This window comes from Balaenoptera ricei, chromosome X (assembly GCF_028023285.1).
Source record: "Balaenoptera ricei isolate mBalRic1 chromosome X, mBalRic1.hap2, whole genome shotgun sequence".
Lineage (NCBI taxonomy): Eukaryota > Metazoa > Chordata > Mammalia > Artiodactyla > Balaenopteridae > Balaenoptera > Balaenoptera ricei.
In genome coordinates this window covers 28719244-28739953 of record NC_082660.1, presented here as the reverse complement: position 1 = coordinate 28739953, position 20710 = coordinate 28719244, and positions in this window count along the sequence as shown.

The window sequence follows — 20710 nt, the reverse complement described above, 5'->3', positions numbered from 1 at the left end:
ACTCAACTCTGTCATTGTTATGTGATAGCAGAGCAATCCAGTATGCACGGAAACGGGTGTGGCTACGTTCCAATAAAACTCCATTTACAAAAACAGGTGGCAGGCTGGATTTAGTCCAGGGCTATAGTCTATTGACTCCTACTCTTAGCCACTTTCTAGCTGTGTGACTTTGAACAAGTCATTTAAATCCTTTAAACCTCAGTTTTCTCATCTGTGAGAAATGGGGATGATAAAAGTTCTGAATTCAAAGGGTTATGGTGAGAATCAAAAAGATCCAGCAATCCCACTCCTGGGCATATATCGAGAGAAAACCATAATTTGAAACAATACATGCACCCCAATGTTCATTGCAGCTCTGTTTACAATAGCCAAGACATGGAAGCAACCTAAGTGTCCATCGACAGAGGACTTGGTAACGAAGTGTGGTACACACATACAAAAGAATGAAATAATCCCATTTGCAGCAACATAGACGGCCCTAGAGATTATCATACTAAGTGAAGTCAAACAGAAAAGACAAATATCATATGATATCACTTATATGTGGAATCCAAAAAATGATACCAATGAACTTATTTACAAAACAGACTCACGGACTTCGAAAAGAAACTTATGGTTATCAAACAGGAAAGGTGGGGGGGAGGGATAAATTAGGAGGTTGGGATTAACATACACACACTACTATATATAAAACAGATAACCAACAAGGACCTACTCTATAGCACAGGGAACTCTACTCAATATAATAACCTATAAGGGAAAAGAGTATGAAAAGAATATATATATATGTATAACTAAATCACTGTGCTGTAGATCTGAAACTAACACAACATTGTAAATCAACTCTACTTCAATAAAAAAAGAGATGATATTTGTGGAACAGCTGGCACAATATCAGGTACATGTTAAATGCGTAATAAATCTTCCCCTCATTATTATAATTTATCTTTTATCTGCTGACAGAATTATTTTAAACACATTTATTAAGGTATAATTGAAATATAATAAACTGCATATATTTAAAGTATGTAATTCGAAAAGCCTTAATATATCTATATACTCGCGAAATCATCACCACACTCAAAGATGGTGAATATGTCCACCACCCCAAAAGTTTCATCCTGGCCATTTGTAATCCTGCCCTCCCATCCCTTCCACCCCTCCCTGCCCGCACTCCCACCTCCACGCAACCACTGATCTGTTTTACATCACTATCTTACTAACAAAATTTTGATTGTCTGCAAACTTGCACTACTAGAAATGATGCAGTCATGCACATCCATGGACAAAGCTCTGCGTATGTGTTCAATTACTTCCTTAGGATAAAATGCCACAAGTAGTATCACTCGTTTGTAGAGGATGTCCACTTGACATTGTTATACATGTTGACAAATTGCCTTTCAGGAAGGTACCAATTTACAATGACTGTTTCTCCCTACTTATTTTCATTTGTTATATTGACATTGTGTCTGTATGCACCCAAGGTAATTCTGTGTGCTTAAGCTAGGACTGTGAATGTGGATTGACATTTGAAATATCTTAGAGATAGTTAAGCAGCCCTAATGAGAATCAACACCTTCAGAGGAGGTAACCTAGAACTTTAATAATGAAAAGAGACGTTTTTATGGGAGAGATGAGTGGTGCTCTGGCTAGGAATGCGGTACAGGCTTTACAACTCTTTCGGGAACAAGGTATAAAAATTGCAGCCCAGGTGTCTAATTCCACTGAAGTAGCATTCCAGCTCTAGAGTCCTGTTAATGCTGCCAGATCCTGACTCATCTACAAAACCAGCCAGTCATGTTATCAGGGAGAGAGGCGCATCTACCACAGAATAAACCTTTCAACCTCTTTTGTACTTGCTAGCTAGTAAATGTTTGTATGTTTGAGAGAAATTGGAGAATTTGGTTTAATATTTAACTTCACAGTAATAAACCAGCCAGTAGCCAGGTTGGGAGGACAGGTATATATAGCCACCGCCCAGCTTTAATATGTTCACTAAAGGACCTTGACATTTGCTGGACTGCCACATCAGCTTGGGTCTGTTTGCAACTTATCCCTGCCAACCTCACAGGGAGATTATGCCTCATTGTTTTCAGTTGTATTTTTTATTAATAGTTAGGTTGAGTATCTTTTCATATGGCTGTTGACCATTTGCCTTCTTCTTTTGTGAATTATTTGTACATATCCTCTGACCATTTTTATACTGTGCTATTAAAATTTTTCTTATTGATTTGTAAGAGATCTTATTATATTTAGGACATTAGTCTTCTGTCATATGAATTGCAAATGTTTTCCCATTTGTCAAATGTTTTAACATTGTTTGTGGTGGGTTTTTTTTTTTCTGAAGTCATAAAAGTTAGCAATATTTTTCTTTATGGTTTCTGGCTTTGGTGTCATGCATAGAAATTTCTCCTGCAAAATTATATAAATAATCAGCTAAATTTTCTTCTAAGGGTAAGAATGACTGTTTTACACATTCCTTGGGGGGGAAAAAAAACATCTAACAGCTGAAAGTTTAATGGTTTGTAAAAGGTATTCAGAAGTTTAAAATTGCTTTTCTGACGGGCCAATAAAGTAGTGAAATAGTTTTTGGTGTACTTTCTGAAAGTTGGCCTTCTTGTTTTACAATCTATCTCTCTCCCATCCTTCTCCATAAGTAACTCAAAATAGAAGGGGAGATAAGTTTGTAAACCATGGGAGGCAGGAGGCACAAGAATACAGACAGAGAATAGACACAGAATGTCTTCGCCAGTGAGACATACCTAGGCCAGCCTTTGAACCAGAAGCTGGTGACCTTTTCACCAAGTGTTGGATTGCAAAATAAAAAAACATGTAAAAAATAAAAATTTAATAAAATTTTAAAACTAAAAATAAATAAATAAAAAGAAGTTGGTGACCCAAAGAAGCAGGCACTGCTCGAGTCCTTGTGACACGGGCAGCAGCAGAAACACTCAGTCTCCAGAAGCATCAACGTCAAGTTCCTAGCAGTTGTGTCCAGTGAGCCGCATCAGTGACGTGATGGGAGCTGCCTGCCCCAAGGCATGGTGGCAGCATTGTCTCCACTAGAGCAGTTCTGCTGGGAGATTGCAGCCTCTGTGGAGAGCATGTGAACTTTCTAATCTCTTTTCTAGCTTGAACTAACACGTTGTTTGCAACTAAGAAATCTGAATGATATAGAAACAGGACCAGGAGTGGCTATAGAAAATATAACCTCAATGTAATAGGTACCTGGGTTGGTCTTGCTGGCCTAGGGGGCCTGAAGGCAGCGAACATGCACCCCAGCATCAGCCCCTCTCAGGGGCCCTTATATAGTGCCTCTTATTGTGCACTGAGAGCTGAAAGAGCTAGATTGTATCTACCAAGCCGTACCTCCCATCTCCCCAATCCAACCCACACACAAATGGTCAAATGTTGTGAAACTCTTATCGGTTACACATTAGTGGAGAGGAGAAAGAACCATTCTCGGTCTGTCTTTACCAAAGCAGCAGCAGCAGCCAGAGTAACAGGAATCAAATTTCCTTGTAACCAGCTTTTTAAAAAAAAAAATTGACCCCTGTGGTGACATTATGCATTAGAATATTCTATACATACCTGAAACTGACTCAGTGTTTGTGCCCCCAAAGCCTTCTTTTGCCAGAGATCCTGGAGGACACTGGAGCTATTTGTATCCAGGGAGCTGGGATTCTAAAATAAAACTTGCTAAAACACGCACACATACATATAATTAAGACATCTGGTTACCTTACATTGAAAATATGACTGATTCTTTTAGCCTAAAAGTATTCATTTAAATATGGTATGTACCAAGGTATAATTTCTTAGCACAAAAATCATAATCCATTCTTAAAAGACAGTAAATGAAAATGTAGGAAAAATACGTGAAAAATAATGGCCTCGCCTCAGCAAGCAGACCTTTACATCAAATGGCTAGTGATAATATATATTAGATGTTGGAAAAGCTTATGAGAAGATTATTTTCTAATGGAGGTTCTGTTTAGCCCATCCTACCTCTAGGAAATTGACTTAAGGGTGAGGTAATACTTTAGGTAAACAATTTAGGAAGTCTATCCAAATTGCTCAAAGTGCTTTGCAGACATGAGTTAATTCAGCCTTGTAAATAAGTTTGTGTAATTGGATTCACGTCCGCCCATTTCCTTTGAAACTGTTTCAAGGGTGGCAGTTTGGCGAGGGAACAGGTATCTGCGAATAACACAGGCCCATCCCCAACCTCGGGGCATCTTTGGAGGTCCTGAGACAATCCTTGAGGCCAGACTTCCTGGTTATATCATAACACCTTCCTGCCTCCCTGTCTCCTTGGGCTTCGAAATGAGGAAACAGCTGTGGGGAAAAACACCTCGAGGGAAAGCAGGCTGGTGATTGTTATGCATCTTTTAAAAACATCCTGAGACCACACAAACTCGGGCTATTTCAGCCATTACCTCCTCTGAACTTCAGAGCTCCTGGGTAACAATAGGAATTCACTTGAATGGGGACGGTCACTTGGCTCTGTCCTCTTGCCACAGCTGCCCATCTATTCTGCCAGCACCCCACTCTGAGATGGCTCATACCCACCCCCCTGCACCGTGTAGGGGTCTCTGGTGTCAGCCCAGATCCCCCCCTTCAGGACTGAAGGATACATCCTCCCAGCTGCCGGCGGTGTCCACGGGTGCTGGCGCACTGCTCAGTCCCTTTCTGGGAATCACCCTCGGTTGAATGTCGCTTTCTCATCCAAAGCAGTGCCTCATTCCTGGGTGCGGTCCGCATTCAACCACTGGCCAATGAGGGGCAGGTACAAGGCCCCCACTCCCTCACCCCGTTTGAAGATAACTCTGAAGGGTCACCCCAACTCTAGAGCTCCCCATGGGCTTGGCTGAGGGGTCTGCATCCCAGTTCAACGTCTCTTCTACCCAGGCCTGCTGCCTTCGGTCCCCCACAGGTCTATCTCCCTAGAGCAAGCCTCTATGAACTTCCAGCACGTCTCTCCTGTTTCCTGGGAACCTGACCTAAGACACACCCATTTGAAGTACAAGGCTGCATTTGGAAGAGTCAGAAAGATAATTTTGCAGGTTTACCTAATTTAATTCTTTAAAATTTGTACAACCTGTAACTAAGTCATCTCTGAGGGAAGTACCGACTAGCCTTGACCTTTGACTCATGATTACAGCAGACAGGGCCTGATGCCAAAAAGAGGTTTAGTTCAGGGTTAGCAATTATCTAACTACAGCAAGGCCAGCCGGTTTAGAGTAGGACACAAAAGGGTTGATCATATATTAATTCCTTAGGGAATTAATGTCAAATGAGACTTGAACAAAGAAGAAAGGAAAGAAAGTAAAATAGATAAACAGATCGATAGATCAACAATACATATTAAGCACCTACTTATAAGCAACAGGGAGCTAACAAAGAGGAATAAAACAATATGGCCCCTCCCTTGTGGAACCTACACTCTAACTTGGGGGGAAAACACTATTAAAGGAAGTGTTCTAGGTTGTAAGGGAGGAAATTTAGGGTGCTATGACAGTACATAGCAAGAACACGTAACTCTGTCAAGCATAGGGCTGGGAACAGGCGAGAGAAGAAAAGAAGCATCTATACAGAACAAAATAAACAAGTAACTGGACAGGGGAAAAGAAGACTTTAAGGAAGCCAATCCAAGGAAATCATTTACAAGGCAAAAGAAGGAATTCGCAGGAAGACATTCTATTTATAATGCTGCAACACTGGAAACAACCCAAATGCTCAACAATAGGGGAATAATAACAATAGAATATTATGAAGTAGTTCAAATAAAAATGATGATTATGTTCATTTGGGGAAATGTAATGTGAAATAATATTAAATGAGTAAAGCAGAGATGGAAAAAAAAAAAAAAAAGCAGAGATGGTCCACGTTCACTGGGCTGTAACTATATGAAAATATATGTCTTTATAAACAATGACTTAGAAAACTCTAGGTACCAGAGGAATTTTATGTCTCATGCTTCCTTTTCCCCCTATCTCCCTTGGTTGATTGTGTCACCTTTCTGGCCTGATTTTTTTAATGTCTTCTTTTCCTTGTTACTAAAGCATTGTATATGCATGTACCTGTCTAGAAATGTTTTTTAAATCTTCCAGAAATACTCAGAAGTCCCTGATCTTTACTACAATGAGAAAAAATGGCAATATCACCCTGGGGAAAGATCAGCATCTTAGACTTTGTGAATTTTTTATTTAGAGGAAGTTGAACATTTTGAAATGACATAAAGGATATACATATTTAAATAAAGAAGAAACTTACACCCTTTTTGGAAAGTTTCCTTGACAATATATACTGATGGCTTTTTTAAAGTGCATAGACTTTGATTCAGTAATTCCGACTCTAAGGTATATCTAACGCTGTGGTGGTAAATGTTTAACAGCTGGATCTCTGGAGAAGAAGCCTTGAATTTATACAGTTTGCCAGTTTCCATAGTGTAAATACTCTGATCGTGGCCAGTTCCAACTTATCAATGTGACATCAAGAAATATGAAAACATATGTCCACACAAAGACTTGTATGAAAATGTTCATAGCATTATTCATAATAGCCAAAAACAGAAACAATGCAAATATCCATCAACTAGTGAATGGATAAAAAAAACTGTGATATATTCATAGAATACTATTCAGCAATAAAAAGGAATGAACTTTTGGTACATGTAACAATATGGATGAATGTCAAAATAATCATGTTGAATGAAAGAAACAGACAAAACAAAAGAATATACTGTATGACTCCATTTACATACAATTCTAGAAAATGAAAATTATAAAAAAAGAAAGCTGATCAGTGGTTGTTTAGGGATGGGGAGGAGCCAGAGGGAGGGATTACAAAAGGGCAGGAGAAAACTTTTGGAGGTGATGGCTATGTTCAATCTTGACTGCGGTGATAGCTTCAAGGGTATACACATATGTCAAAATTCATCAAGTAGTACACTTTAAATAGGTACAGTTTATTATATGTCAATTATACTACAATAAAACGCTGGTGTGATATCACCTCACACAGTCAGAATGGCCATCATCAAAAAGTCTACAAACAATAAATGCTGGAGAGGGTGTGGAGAAAAGGGAACCCTCTTGCACTGTTGGTGGGAATGTAAATTGGTACAGCCACTATGGAGAAGAGTATGGAGGTTCCTTAAAAAACTAAATATAGAACTAGCATATGACCCAGCAATCCCACTGCTGGGCATATACCCTGAGAAAACCATAATTCAAAAAGGGTCATGTACCACAATGTTCACTGCAGCTCTATTTACAATAGCCAGGTCATGGAAGCAACCTAAATGCCCATCAACAGATGAATGGATAAAGAAGATGTGGTATATATATATATATACAATGGACTATTACTCACCATTAAAAAAAAATGAAATAATGACATTTGCAGCAACGTGGATGGACCTGGAGATTATCATACTAAGTGAAGTAAGTCAGACAGAGAAAGACAAATATCATATGATATCACATATGCAGAATCTAAAAAAATATATGATACAAATGAACTTATTTACAAAACAGAAACAGACTCACAGACATAGAAAATGAACTTATGGTTACCAGGGGGGAACAGTGGGGAGGAGGGATAATTGGGAGTTTGGGATTGACATATACACACTGCTATATTTAAAATAAATAACCAACAAGGACCTACTGTATAACACAGGAAACTCTGCTCAATATTCTGTAATAACCTAAATGGGGAAAGAATTTGAAAAAGAATAGATACATGTATATGTGTAACTGAATCACTTTCCTGTATACCTGAAACTAACACAACATTGTTCATCAACTATACCCCAATGTTAAATAAAAATTAGGGACTTCCCTGGCGGTCCAGTGATTAAGACTTCACCTTCCAATGCGGGGGGTGTAGGTTCGATCCCTGGTCAGGAGCTAAGATCCCACATGCCTCAGGGCCAAAAAACCAAAACATAAAACAGAAGCAATATTGTAACAAATTCAATAAAGACTTCTAAAAATCTAAAAATAAATAAATAAATTAAATTAAATAAAAATTAAAAAAAGAAAAAGAATAGCCATGAGCCAGTGATTGTTATAGCTGAGTGATGGGAACTTCATTAGATTCTATCTTACCAATGGAGTCTGGGATATTTAAGGAAATGAATTTTTTAAACTCATTTTGAAACAAATGGACAATAAATTCAAAGACAATATTTTGCGAGTGTTTCTTTTGCTTCTATAAAATGGCAGATAAAGTTTCAAGTTATAGATACTTGGGTTCCCAGAAAACATTAAGATGCATCCATAAGAGTATTAATGTAAACATGAGTAAATAAAACATTTCTGCCACCATATCAATCATGAGTTTACATTAAATAAATAAATAGGTACAGTTTATTATATGTCAATTATACTACAACAAAACTCATTTTAAAAAAAAGGCTAATCAGGATCTTCTGTGCTCCTATCCCCCCTGATCTTAGACTTTTCCTGTACCCAGCCTGACTTCCCATGGGTAACACCCACATCTTTGTCAGAAGCCTGCCTCAGGGTGCCAAAACCCACATTGCCCTACAAACTGGGTGGAAGCGCCTAGGAGTCAACTTTTCCCACCTCTCCTGACCCTCTGCCCTCACTCCCCTGGGCAGCCTTTAATGACTGACAGGTAGAGGGGCATGAACGCCCAGCTCCCTCTCCTCTTGGCCAGGATCATTCTGAGGTGAATTGTTAATACTGGTGGGACTAAGTTCCAGTTGCTCCTGCTGGTAGCTGGACTAATAATGGACCCACTGTAGGCTGTCTTTACTTCTCTGTATCACTTCTCCACTCCCCTACCCGTCCACGCACCCAAATAAACTATATGCACTCCAATCCTTGTGCCAAGGTCAGCTTCTAGGGGAGCCCAATTCACACAGGGTCAAAGCTCTGGTGAAGATTTTCCCCTAGAAGTTGGAAGAAGAGATTGATTTGAGGATTTGAGTTCTAAGGCACTGCCCCTCAAACCCCCTTGCATTTAAGTACAGTTCCTAAAGCTAACATCTGGCACAAAGCACGGATGGATAATAAAAAACAAAGCATTAAAGGCAGATCAGCATGATTTCTCTTACACTGTTGGAAGACAACACTGGAAGAGATGGAGAAATTGCAAAAGAAACCACTGGTTTAAAAGATCAAGATATTTGTGTAGATTGGGTTTGGAAAAAAAAAAGATAATTGGCTCTCCAATTCCTTTTCCCCTTACCAGTATCTGCAGCTAACATTTGTTCTTATCAGGCACCTCAACTCAGCCAGAAACTGTTCCATGTGCGGGCACATGGCACTGAAGATGACAAATGACAACTGTGCTCTCATAGAACACCTACTCTAACAAGGGGAGACAGACAATAAACATAATAAATAAACACAAAAATATCAGAGAGTAATCAATTATCTGCAGAGCATTACAACTGGGTGAGATGAAGGTGAGTGCTGATGGTGTGGCTGCTTTAGAATTGACAGTGTGGTAGATGACATCACTGTTCCACAAATAACTCCCTCCATGGGAGGAGGACCTTCCCTCCCCACTGATGTTTGGACCCTAGACTGAGATGCAGAGCAGGACTGCCCCAATCATCTCACGGGCCTGTGGGTATGAGATTAATGCTTGTCGGTTTAAGCCACTGAACTCTGAGGTGGTTTGTTATGAAATATTATGGCAACAGGTGACTGATCCCCGTAGTCAGGGAAGTCTCTCTGAGGGGGTGATATTTAAGCTGAGATCTAAATGATAAGAAGCCAGTCCTGTGATGATTATTCCAGGCAAAGAGAACGTCCAACATGCGAAAAAGATGCAAAGGTGGGAACAGGCTTGTCATGTTCAGGGAACTGAAAGACGGCCCGTGAGGCTGGACGATGTGAGGGGCTGAGTGGGAGAGGGATGTGAGATGAGACTGAAGGGGAATCAAGCAAAGGCCAGTATATAGAGCGTTCTGCAAACTCGAATAAGGAGTTCGCTTTTCACTCTAAGTACAGCAGAAGGCCCCAGGAGGATTTAAGCAATGTAGTGACACGATCACATTGATTTTTAAAAGATCACTCTGACTGCTGTATGGGGAAGAGATTAAATGAGGGACATGCATACTGTTCTGCTATACCAGGATGCGCTCTCAGAATCTTTCTCAACACAGAGTTCCCAAACTACTTGACAGAGTTAAAATCGATATGCCAACTTACATTTAGGTGGTGACAGACACCTGGATAAAATACATACAAAAATAGCTTAGGTACTATTTCATTCATAGGTAACAAACCACCCCAAAACTTAACGACGTAAATCAACAACGATGACTCACGTGTTCACAATTGTGGTTTGGGCAGGGCTTGATGGGGACGGCTCATCTTTGCTCCACGTGGAATCAGCTGGGGAGGCTCCACCAGGAGGACTGGAGGATCCGTTTACCAGTTAGCCTCGTTCATACAGCTGGCAAATTGGGGCCAGCTGGTGGCCAGGGGCCTTTTTTGTCCACCATGTAGGACTCTCCACATGGCTGCTTGGACTTTCTCACAGCTTGGTGGCTGGGTTCTAAGAGGGTGCATTCGAAAAGAACAAGCCCCAACGCACAAGCAATTACGAAGCTTCTGCTTGCACCACACTTGCTAATTTCCCATTAGCCAGGGCTAGTCACATGGCCAAGCCCAGAGACAAAGTGGGAGGGGACTACACAGGGCATGAATACTGGGAGGTGTAATCTGTTGGGGGTCAATGATGTAACAAAAGCCAGACAAAACCAAATGTGAAGTGAACCTTTCAAAGAAACCACTGAGTTTTTGTTTGTTTGTTTGTTTTTAACATCGTTATTGGAGTATAATTGCTTAACAATGGTGTGTTAGTTTCTGCTTTATAACAAAGTGAATCAGCTATACATATACATATATCCCCTTATCTCCTCCCTCTTGCATCTCCCTCCCTCCCACCCTCCCTATCCCACCCCTCTAGGTGGTCACAAAGCACTGAGCTGATCTCCCTGTGCTATGCGGCTGCTTCCCACTAGCTATCTATTTTACGTTTGGTAGTGTATATATGTCCATGCCACTCTCTCACTTCGTCCCAGCTTACCCTTCCCCCCTCTGTGTCCTCAAGTCCATTCTGTACATCTGCATCTTTATTCCTGTCCTGCCCCTAGGTTCTTCAGCACCATTTTTTTTTTTAGATTCCATATATATGTGTTAGCATACGGTATTTGTTTTTCTCTTTCTGACTTACTTCACTCTGTATGACAGACTCTAGGTCCATCCACCTCACTACAAATAACTCCATTTCGTTTCTTTTTATGGCTGAGTAATATTCCATTGTATATATGTGCCACATCTTCTTTATCTATTCGTCTGTCGATGGACACTTAGGTTGCTTCCATGTCCTGGTTATTGTAAATAGAGCTGCAGTGAACCCTGTGGTACATGACTCTTTTTGAATTATGGTTTTCTCAGGGTATACACCCAGTAGTGCAATTGCTGGGTCGTATGGTAGTTCTATTTTTAGTTTTTTAAGGAACCTCCATACTGTTCTCCATAGTGGCTGTACCAATTTACCTTCCCACCAACAGTGCAAGAGGGTTCCCTTTTCTCCACACCCTCTCCAGCATTTGTTGTTTTTTTGATGATGGCCATTCTGACTGGTGTGAGGTGATACCTCATTGTAGTTTTGATTTGCACCTCTCTAATGATTAGTGATGTTGAGCATCCTTTCATGTGTTTGCTGGCAATCTGTATATCTTCTTTGGAGAAATGTCTATTTAGGTCTTCTGCCCATTTTTGGATTGGGTTGTTTGTTTTTTTGATATTGAGCTGCATGAGCTGCTTGTAAATTTCGGAGGTTAATCCTTTGTCAGTTGCTTCATTTGCAAATATTTTCTCACATTCTGAGGGTTGTCTTTTCATCTTGTTTATGGTTTCCTTTGCTGTGCAAAAGCTTTTAAGTTTCATTAGGTCCCATTTGTTTATTTGTTTTTATTTTCATTTCTCTAGGAGGTGGGTCAAAAAGGATCTTGTTGTGATTTATGTCATACAGTGTTCTGCCTATGTTTTCCTCTAAGAGTTTTATAGTGTCTGTCCTAACATTGAGGTCTTTAATCCATTTTGAGTTTATTTTTGTGTATGGTGTTAGGGAGTGTTCTAATTTCATTCTTTTACATGTAGCTGTCCAGTTTTCCCAGCACCACTTATTGAACAGGCTGTCTTTTCTCCATTGTATATTCTTGCCTCCTTTATCAAAAATACGGTGACCATATATGCATGGGTTTATCTCTGGGCTTTCTATCCTGTTCCATTGATCTATATTTCTGGTTTTGTACCAGTACCATACTGTCTTGATTACTGTAGCTTTGTAGTATAGTCTGAAGTCCACGAGCCTGATTCCTCCAGCTCCCTTTTTCTTTCTCAAGATTGCTTTGGCTATTCGGGGTCTTTTGTGTTTCCATACAAATTGCGAAATTTTTTGTTCTAGTTCTGTGAAAAATGCCATTGGCAGTTTGATAGGGATTGCATTGAATCTGTAGATTGCTTTGGGTAGTATAGTCATTTTCACAATGTTGATTCTTCCAATCCAAGAACATGGTATATCTCTCCATCTGTTTGTATCATCTTTAATTTCTTTCATCAGTGTCTTATAGTTTTCTGCATACAGGTCTTTTGTCTCCTTAGGTAGGTTTATTCCTAGGTAGTTTGTTCTTTTTGTTGCAATGGTAAATGGGAGTGTTTCCTTAATTTCTTTTTCAGATTTTTCATCATTAGTGTATAGGAATGCAAGAGATTTCTGTGCATTAATTTTGTATCCTGCTACTTTATGAAATTCTTTGATTGGCTCTAGTAGTTTTCTGGTAGCATCTTTAGCATTTTCTATGTATAGTATCATGTCATCTGCAAACCGTGACAGCTTTACTTCTTCTTTTCTGATTTGGATTCCTTTTATTTCTTTTTCTTCTCTGATTGCTGTGGCTAAAACTTCCAAAACTACGTTGAATAGTAGTGGTGAGAGTGAACAACCTTGTCTTGTTGCTGATCTTAGAGGAAATGGAAACCACTGATTTTAAAAGACTTGCTTCACTACCCAAGGGGAAGAAGGTCTGGGTACTCACAACAGGTTCACTTTTCAAAATTCCTTAGTTTTAAATAACTACATAGACTTCTTTTTAGCACCTATGACATCCACCTTTCAAAAAGGTATTCCATTCATAGTTATAAGTATACAAAAATATAAATACTCAACACGATATAAATGAATAACATGTCATAACAGTGGTTGTTCATTTTCAAAAAATTAGAAAGCACAGGGGACCAAATAAAAAGGAAAAAAGAAAAGCATAATCCTTAACAGCATTCCAAGGCAGAATATCAGACAATGGTGGGAATTTTCCTACTTTCCTCATGCAAGTGTCACATTTCAGTAAGTGTAGACTAGATACCAACCCAATGCCACTTCAAGCTTGTAGTGTGATCCTTTGTGGCAGTAAAAGGGAATATATTTATTTGTTACCCTTCCTTCCCCTCTGTCCTCTTTCTCCACATCTACCTCTGCAGTCACCATGGCTTTGCCCACATCTGATACAGCTTCTTTTACCTGCCAGAACCATGCTGACACATTGAAGATGAATAGCAGGTGGTCATTCCATTTTCAGCATCTGGATGACCAGGGGTTTGGCTTTAATCTTTCAGGGCATCATGTATTTCTATTGATTCTAAGTAGATGAAGAGGGAGATTTTCCGTAATTGTGCCCTGCCACTATTGTGACCACGAGCTGTTAAACAGGAGATAAGCTAAGCAAAAGCTGGCCAACCCCATGTGGTGATTCAGACCCCACTGCAGCTCTTATATTCTCCCTTGAAAAGAGTAAAGTTGGGACAGATAGGATTGATATCCTCTGAATCAACTGACCACAGGAGAGGACACATTTCTTCAATATTCCCTGAGGGAAATAAGTAAGAACACCTGGGGAAAGTGTATGTTAGATCAGGGGTCTTGTAAGTCTGATACCTTGAATTTATTTTCTGTTTTTTAATCAAAGCATAATTTACATACTATAAAAGCACAGATTTTACATACACAACTTGATGAGCTTTAACACTGTTGTAACTACCATCCCAATTAAGTTATGAATATTTCCATCATCTAAAAAAGTTCCCTTGCATCCCTTTCTAGTCAATCCCCCTGCCAGAGGCAACCACTTTCTGACTTTTATGGCCACAGCTTAATTTGGCCAGTTCTTCAACTTCATATAAGTGGAAATATACAGTATTTTGTGTGTGTGTCTTAGGCTTCTTTAGCTCAATACAATATCTTTGAGATTCATACATGTTGTTGAGTGTTATCAGTGGCTCAGTCCTTTTTTATTGTTGCGATTAACTGTATGAATATACCACTATTTATCCATTCACCTGTTGATGGGCATTTGGGTTATTTCCAGTGTGAGGCTCTTATGAATGAAGCTGCCACGAACATTCTTTTACAGGCCTTTTAGTGTACATGTGTTCTATTTCACATCCTATGTTATAAGTAGAATTTCTGGGTCACAGAATAGGTGCACATTTAACTTCATAAGAAACGACCATACTGTTTTCCAAAGTGGTAATACCACTCTATATCCTTACCACACGCTCCCCAAAACTTGGCATTGTGTTTTAGCCAGTCGAAAGCTAAAATGCTATCTCACTGATGATACCCTGAATCATTACCTTCAAAATCCAGGGAGCCAGGAAGTTGGAAATGAAATAAAATGTCAGCCTAAACCCTTCCCATTCAACGTGGATGTGGGTCCAGATCGGCAGCCACACTCAACTGCTGCTCACTCTGGGCCAGCATGGACTTGATATTCCAAAAACAAAGAGCTTTATGGAAAGTTCATATCATATACCATATTCAGTAGAACTGAGATACCTTCCATCTTTAACTCCCTTTTCTCCCCCAAATATCGACACAGATGTTCAACCCAATAAATGACACATAATTGATAAATACCCAGATGGAAACTGACTGAAATCTCAGCTTCAGAATATTACCTATAACACCAAAAAACAAATTCAAATTCACGCTGAAATTAAACCCATAGGTTTATTACCACAGGAAACACTAAAGCCTAAGGTGGAAACCCCAGAAGACTGTGATCTCAAACTACAGTCATTTATTTACCTCATGACTTTAACCAAGTCTCTGAACCAGCCAGGGTTCTTAAGTCCTCATCTATAAAATGGGTGTGCCAAAGCTGAGAATCAGAGGTATTTGATGAAAATTGATTAAGTGTGAAAAAAAAATCCAAACTTCCTAGGAAACGGTTTACTACAAAACAAGATTTTTTAAAAAATTTTACAACTATCCTTTAATTTACATTTAAAGAAGAGGAAAACGTAATAAAAAATCAAAGGCAAGAGCCCACTGCTTTGGTCTTTCCTCCTTATTTTATAGTTTGTCCTTTTTGTCCAGTTATCTCTGGAGCCCCCAGCTAATTATAAATAACGCCCATTGACTAGTTTTCTTTACTTCCCCCAAGTGACAAAGAACAACTCTATTTAGGATAACATCTCCTTTGCAGAACATATCCCAAAGCTTCCTGGAGTTGCATAATAAGTAATGGAAAAGAGATAGCCTGAAAGAAATTAAGAGGTGGAGAAAGAGGAGCAGGGCTCTTTCTCCAGCTGAGATTTGACAAGCGTTAGTAACCAGAGCCGCTGCACGCAGCACACTGGGAAGAGAAGAGCCTCACTTCAGGGATGGGTCTGTCCTAGCACATTACAAAAGCCTTCCTCGGCTGAGCGGATGGCGCTAAGGAGCACAGCCCAGCAGCCTAACGGGCCTCCCCGTGCACACACAAGCAGTCACGATCCACCAGGTACCCATCCCCAGAATTCCCTCTACTTCCAGGTTGCAAGTTGTGAGAGATACGGGCACAGCGGCTGTGGGCTCAGTGTGCCAGTGACCTCTGTGCTAGAGAACTTAGGAAATATAACTATGGAAATCATTCAGAGTGTGCCCCGAATACTTCCAGCTCTCTATTTTCCAGGTACGGGGTGAGGTGGCATTTCTCTGTCCTCTTTGAAGTCAGAGCAGGTGATTTTCTTTGGCCAATGAAATGTAAGCAGAAGTGACATATGTCACTTCCTGGTGGAAGCTTTAAGAGCCAGTGTGCAATTTGCCATGTTTTTGTCCCACTGCTCCAGTGATCACGGAAGTATGTGTTGAGATGAGGCCTCTGTCAATCTCATCCTGGTGAGGCAACAATGAACAGGGCCTTCTGTCGATGCATGGCGGACGGCTAGTATAAGCAAGACCCTGTGCTTTCATGACCCTGAGAGTAGGAGCCTCCTTAAAGTTTGTGCCCTGGGCACTAGCTAGCCTCACTGGCCCGGAGGAAGAATTAAGCTCTCATTGTGTTAAGACACTGAGATTTGGGGGAGGGGCTTATCTGTTACTGAAGCACTCAGTAGCCTATTCTGACTGATAAAACACCCCTGCATTGGACTGGAAAGAGAAGCGTAGATAAGACTCCGGTATTGGGCCTGAGCTTTCCATGACCTGGAGACTCCAGCTCTGAAATCACTTCTGTTTTTATTCATAAGGAAGCCATGACATTTAGGAAAATAAAATCATATTAAGTAATCAAATTAAGTGAACTTACAGATATTCCTGTATGTGATAGGCATGGCCAGAATAAAAAAAAAAAAAAAATGAGCAAGCTAACAACACAATTGTCCCAGGGTAGGGTGATTGTACATAAATAGAAAGTAAGAGGGTAAATAGGCTGGTCAAGATTCAGATCAAATGCCTACTCTGCTCTTCTCAGGGCCCATTAAAAGTAGTTAAATTTCATTTATAACAGGCACGCATATCTGCCACAGATTACCTGCTGGGGTCAAATCAAGCTCTCCATGTACATGGTAATGGGTATAAGCAGCTCTGTCAACATAACCCAGAAAGCCCGTCATACTCCTTATCTCAGTGCTTTAGATACCTGCCTAAAAGTATTCCATTTGCCTTCAAAATAATCACCTAGTTAAGTACCTTGTGGTCTAAAGTTGGATTCTTTGGAATCAGAGAACCGTGATGAGCTCTCAGACGTTTTCTAGGAAATCGAAGTAATTTCCCCTTGCTGCAAACCTTTAGCTATCTCATGTAACTAGGATGATTGGCGTATCATGCAGCCTTATGCTGGGACTTCGCCAGGTGCTTGCAGAGTAGGCCTAATAAAGCCAAGACTGAGCTGAAGCCCAGGTGGGTCAGTGAGTTTCACACAGAGAAAAACCCTTCACAGCCACAAACTACACCCACAATTGTGGTCTCAAGACAAATTCTGTCAAATTAGCCACAAAGGAGCCTGGATAAGCGTGTCTATAGCTCTCCACAACCCATCACTGCTAATGGAAAAATGAGTCCTAACACTCCTCTTCCTGGTTACATCATCTCTCTGGGGTTCTGCCTGCTCACACGCCGTCTTTCAGATACACTCTTCCCTAAACCATCACTACTTTAGAACAGAAGAAATACCTACTAAAGAGCTTCAGGTCCTGGACGCTTTTTATCAAAATTATCATGTTAACTGAGCCCTTTCCCCTGAGCTCTGAATCCAGTAGTCACTGTCTGACAGGGCCTCTTCTCCTGATGTCCCAGAACTCCCAGGGCTCAATTAAAACCCAGGTCATCACCTTCTTCCCCTATCTGCTTGGCCTCCTGCATGGCCAGGCTTGAGAACGGTGAATCAAAGCCTGAAATCTGGGAGTCCTAGATTCCTCTCTTTCCCTCATTACCCACATCCAGCTTCAAATTCTAGTGCTCTTCCACCTCGATGACATTTGCCCCCCATCCTTCCTGCCCATTTCCCTTGCCACTGCCCTCCTCTGCCCAGAAGTTTCTTGGCTGTTTGTTCTCCTTCTCTGCAATCTCATGCCCTTCCGCAATCTACCTCTCACCCATGCCAGAGAAACCTGTCTAAGACAAAAATCTGATTTTGACAGTCCTCTGTTTTGAAGTCTCAAGTATCCCATTAGGTAGAGAATAAATCCCAGAGCCGGGCTCCTGGATTTCCAGATTTCTCTCAAAATACTTGTGGCTCTCCCCCTTGCATTCCCACATCATCCATCACAAACTGCTAGGAGTTGTCTGTACATGTCACATACTTTCACACCTCCATGCTTTTCCTCCTGTGGGGTCACTAACTGGAAAGCCCTTCCCTTCAAGTCCTACCTGGGGAATTTCTACTCATCAGCTTGAATGTCAACTCTCTGAGGGCATTCCTCAGCTTCCTTCATCCTTTTCCTTCCTCTGTGGACCCACTGTTCTGGTAAAACTTTCTGACCCTGTGTTTCAGTTACCTTTTGCTGCAAATCAACCCCCTCCCCCTGCAAAACATAGTGGATTAAAACAACCACCATTTTCTCACGGTTCATAATCCTCAGTGTGAACTGGCTCAGCTCAATAGTTACTCTGTTCTTTGTGATGTCAGCTAGGCTGCGATCATCTAGAATATTTAAAACGGCTCACTCACATGACCTGAAACTAATACAACATCGTATCTCTACTATATTCCAATATAAAATAAAAAATAAAATAAAATGGCTCACTCACATGGCTTCCACTTGGTGTTGGCTGTTGTCTGGGAACTCAGCCTCTTTTCCCCTCCTTCATGTGCTTCCATCTTCTCACAGCATGCTGGCTAAATTCAGAGGGAAGGGAGTGTCCCAAGAGCGAAACTTCCAAATGAAAGGAAGAAAAATCTGCCCATCCTCTTTGAAGTCCCAGAATGCCACTTCCATCACGTTGGTCAAGGCAGTCACTGGGTGGGAAAAATAAGTGCCAACTCTTTAAATGAGGAGCAGCGTGCTCAAACAGGGAGGGGAGGAATTGTTGGGGCCGTCTCTGGAGACTAGCTACCACACCCTGCTGGTGTGTATTCAGACTATCCTGAAAATTCTAAATGCCTCTTGAGGATAAGCACTGCGTTTTAATCATCTCTTTACCCGCAGCTCTTAGCAGAGATCCTAGAACATGGTACTCAGATACGTGATAATGTGTTTGCTGCCTCTATCAATCCAATTAAATCAGATTAAATCAGCCCATCGTTTCTGAGCTCCTCTTCTGTGCTATTCTGTCTTGTTGGGTGTTGTGGAGTCGAAGAAAGGGTGTTTGCCCTCCAGAAGCTTATGAGTCGGGGACAACGTTGCACCAAAGAGACATAACAGAAAAGGAGATGATTAATAGTTCGAGGCAATTACAAACAAGCCATCACTGGACAATCCATGATTGATTTCCAAGCTAATGGTGTGGGCACTAATCCCTGTAGACCTTCGAGGCGGCTGTGTTCACTTCATAGAGAAGAGGTTTTAGGTAAGAGATGGGGTTGGATCTGAATCTGAATGTCAAGCTAGGACTGGGATGGGAAAGAAATATGACCATGGTGGAATACTAGAAGCAATTATGTGGAGATGGGACCACACAAGTTGCATTACTTAGCATGCTTACACACACACACACACACACAATTGTAAATTTTTTTCAATAGGATCCTTGCCATAAGCACACTCTAATAAGTAAGAAAGTAAATAACAGTGGTCAAAAACGTGAGTTCTAAATAATTTTAAAATATAACTAGGAGAAACAGATAAAACATGCATGGCATAGATTAGATTGCTCACTAAATATCACGTTTTCCCAGCCTCTTCTGAAGTTGGTTTGGGCTGAAGTGAATATGACTTCTGGTCCAAGGCAAGAAAGAGCTCGTGGGAGGTCTCCAAGCATCCTGTTTCCCTTCTGTGTAGTTGGAAGTAAAGAATTCTGAGATGGTGGAACTGCAGGATGGAATTTAGCCTGCATCTGTAAGTCAACCATCCTTGGAGAGCCATGAAAGAGAGTCACTTCACCTGTCTCAGACTGCGATGTGGCCAAGAAATAAATATTGTCTTCAGCCATTGAGAAATTTCAGTTTTATTTGTTACTGCAGCATAGCTTCCCCTATTCTATTATACCTAGTGTTCTCTATGAAGGAATTGCAATATCACATAATAAAAATTATTCATCCTCTATTTAGAAAAAGACAGCAAGCAAAGAAAACTTTTAAAATCTACTTTTGGCTATCTGCAATAGAGAGGTATGCCTTCCTGCCTAGGAGCAAGTGATTAAGAGGTATCTAATTAAACAGTCAGCATCTACACCCCTTGTGTACATTGATTGGACTCACTTATGCACTGCTGTGCAGAACATTCTGCAATAGCTCTAATCAGTGGCAGTAGAAGGTGAGCAAGGGAAGACAAAGGTTATTTGAAATAAACAGATAATTCTCAAACCTTATTAAGTCAACATCTTCCCCAACCAGACTTTTTAACATGGCTACTAACAAGTAGAAAATGACTCTCCTGCTTCCTCTTCCCTGTTCCTCATCTAATTACATGAGCGATAACCAAAGGACCAATCACCTAAGAAGGGAGCCAGAGGCCAGAGAAATCCACAAGCTAGAAAACTGGAGCCAGAATCTTGGGTGGCAGCTCCACCTGGACCATTATTTTATTGCCTGAGACTGTCCTAGATGAGACACTTTATTTTTTCTATCAGCTCCATTTATTCTCTGGCTTGAAGGAACGTCCAGCTGCATACTGGTTTCTGGGTCCTCATGAGTTTCTTAGGCTGTGCATTAAACTTGAGACAAAGAACACTTGTTTTTTTGGAATAAACTCCTCTGAAGTGAGCAGTGTTCGCAAAAGGCCCATTCTGA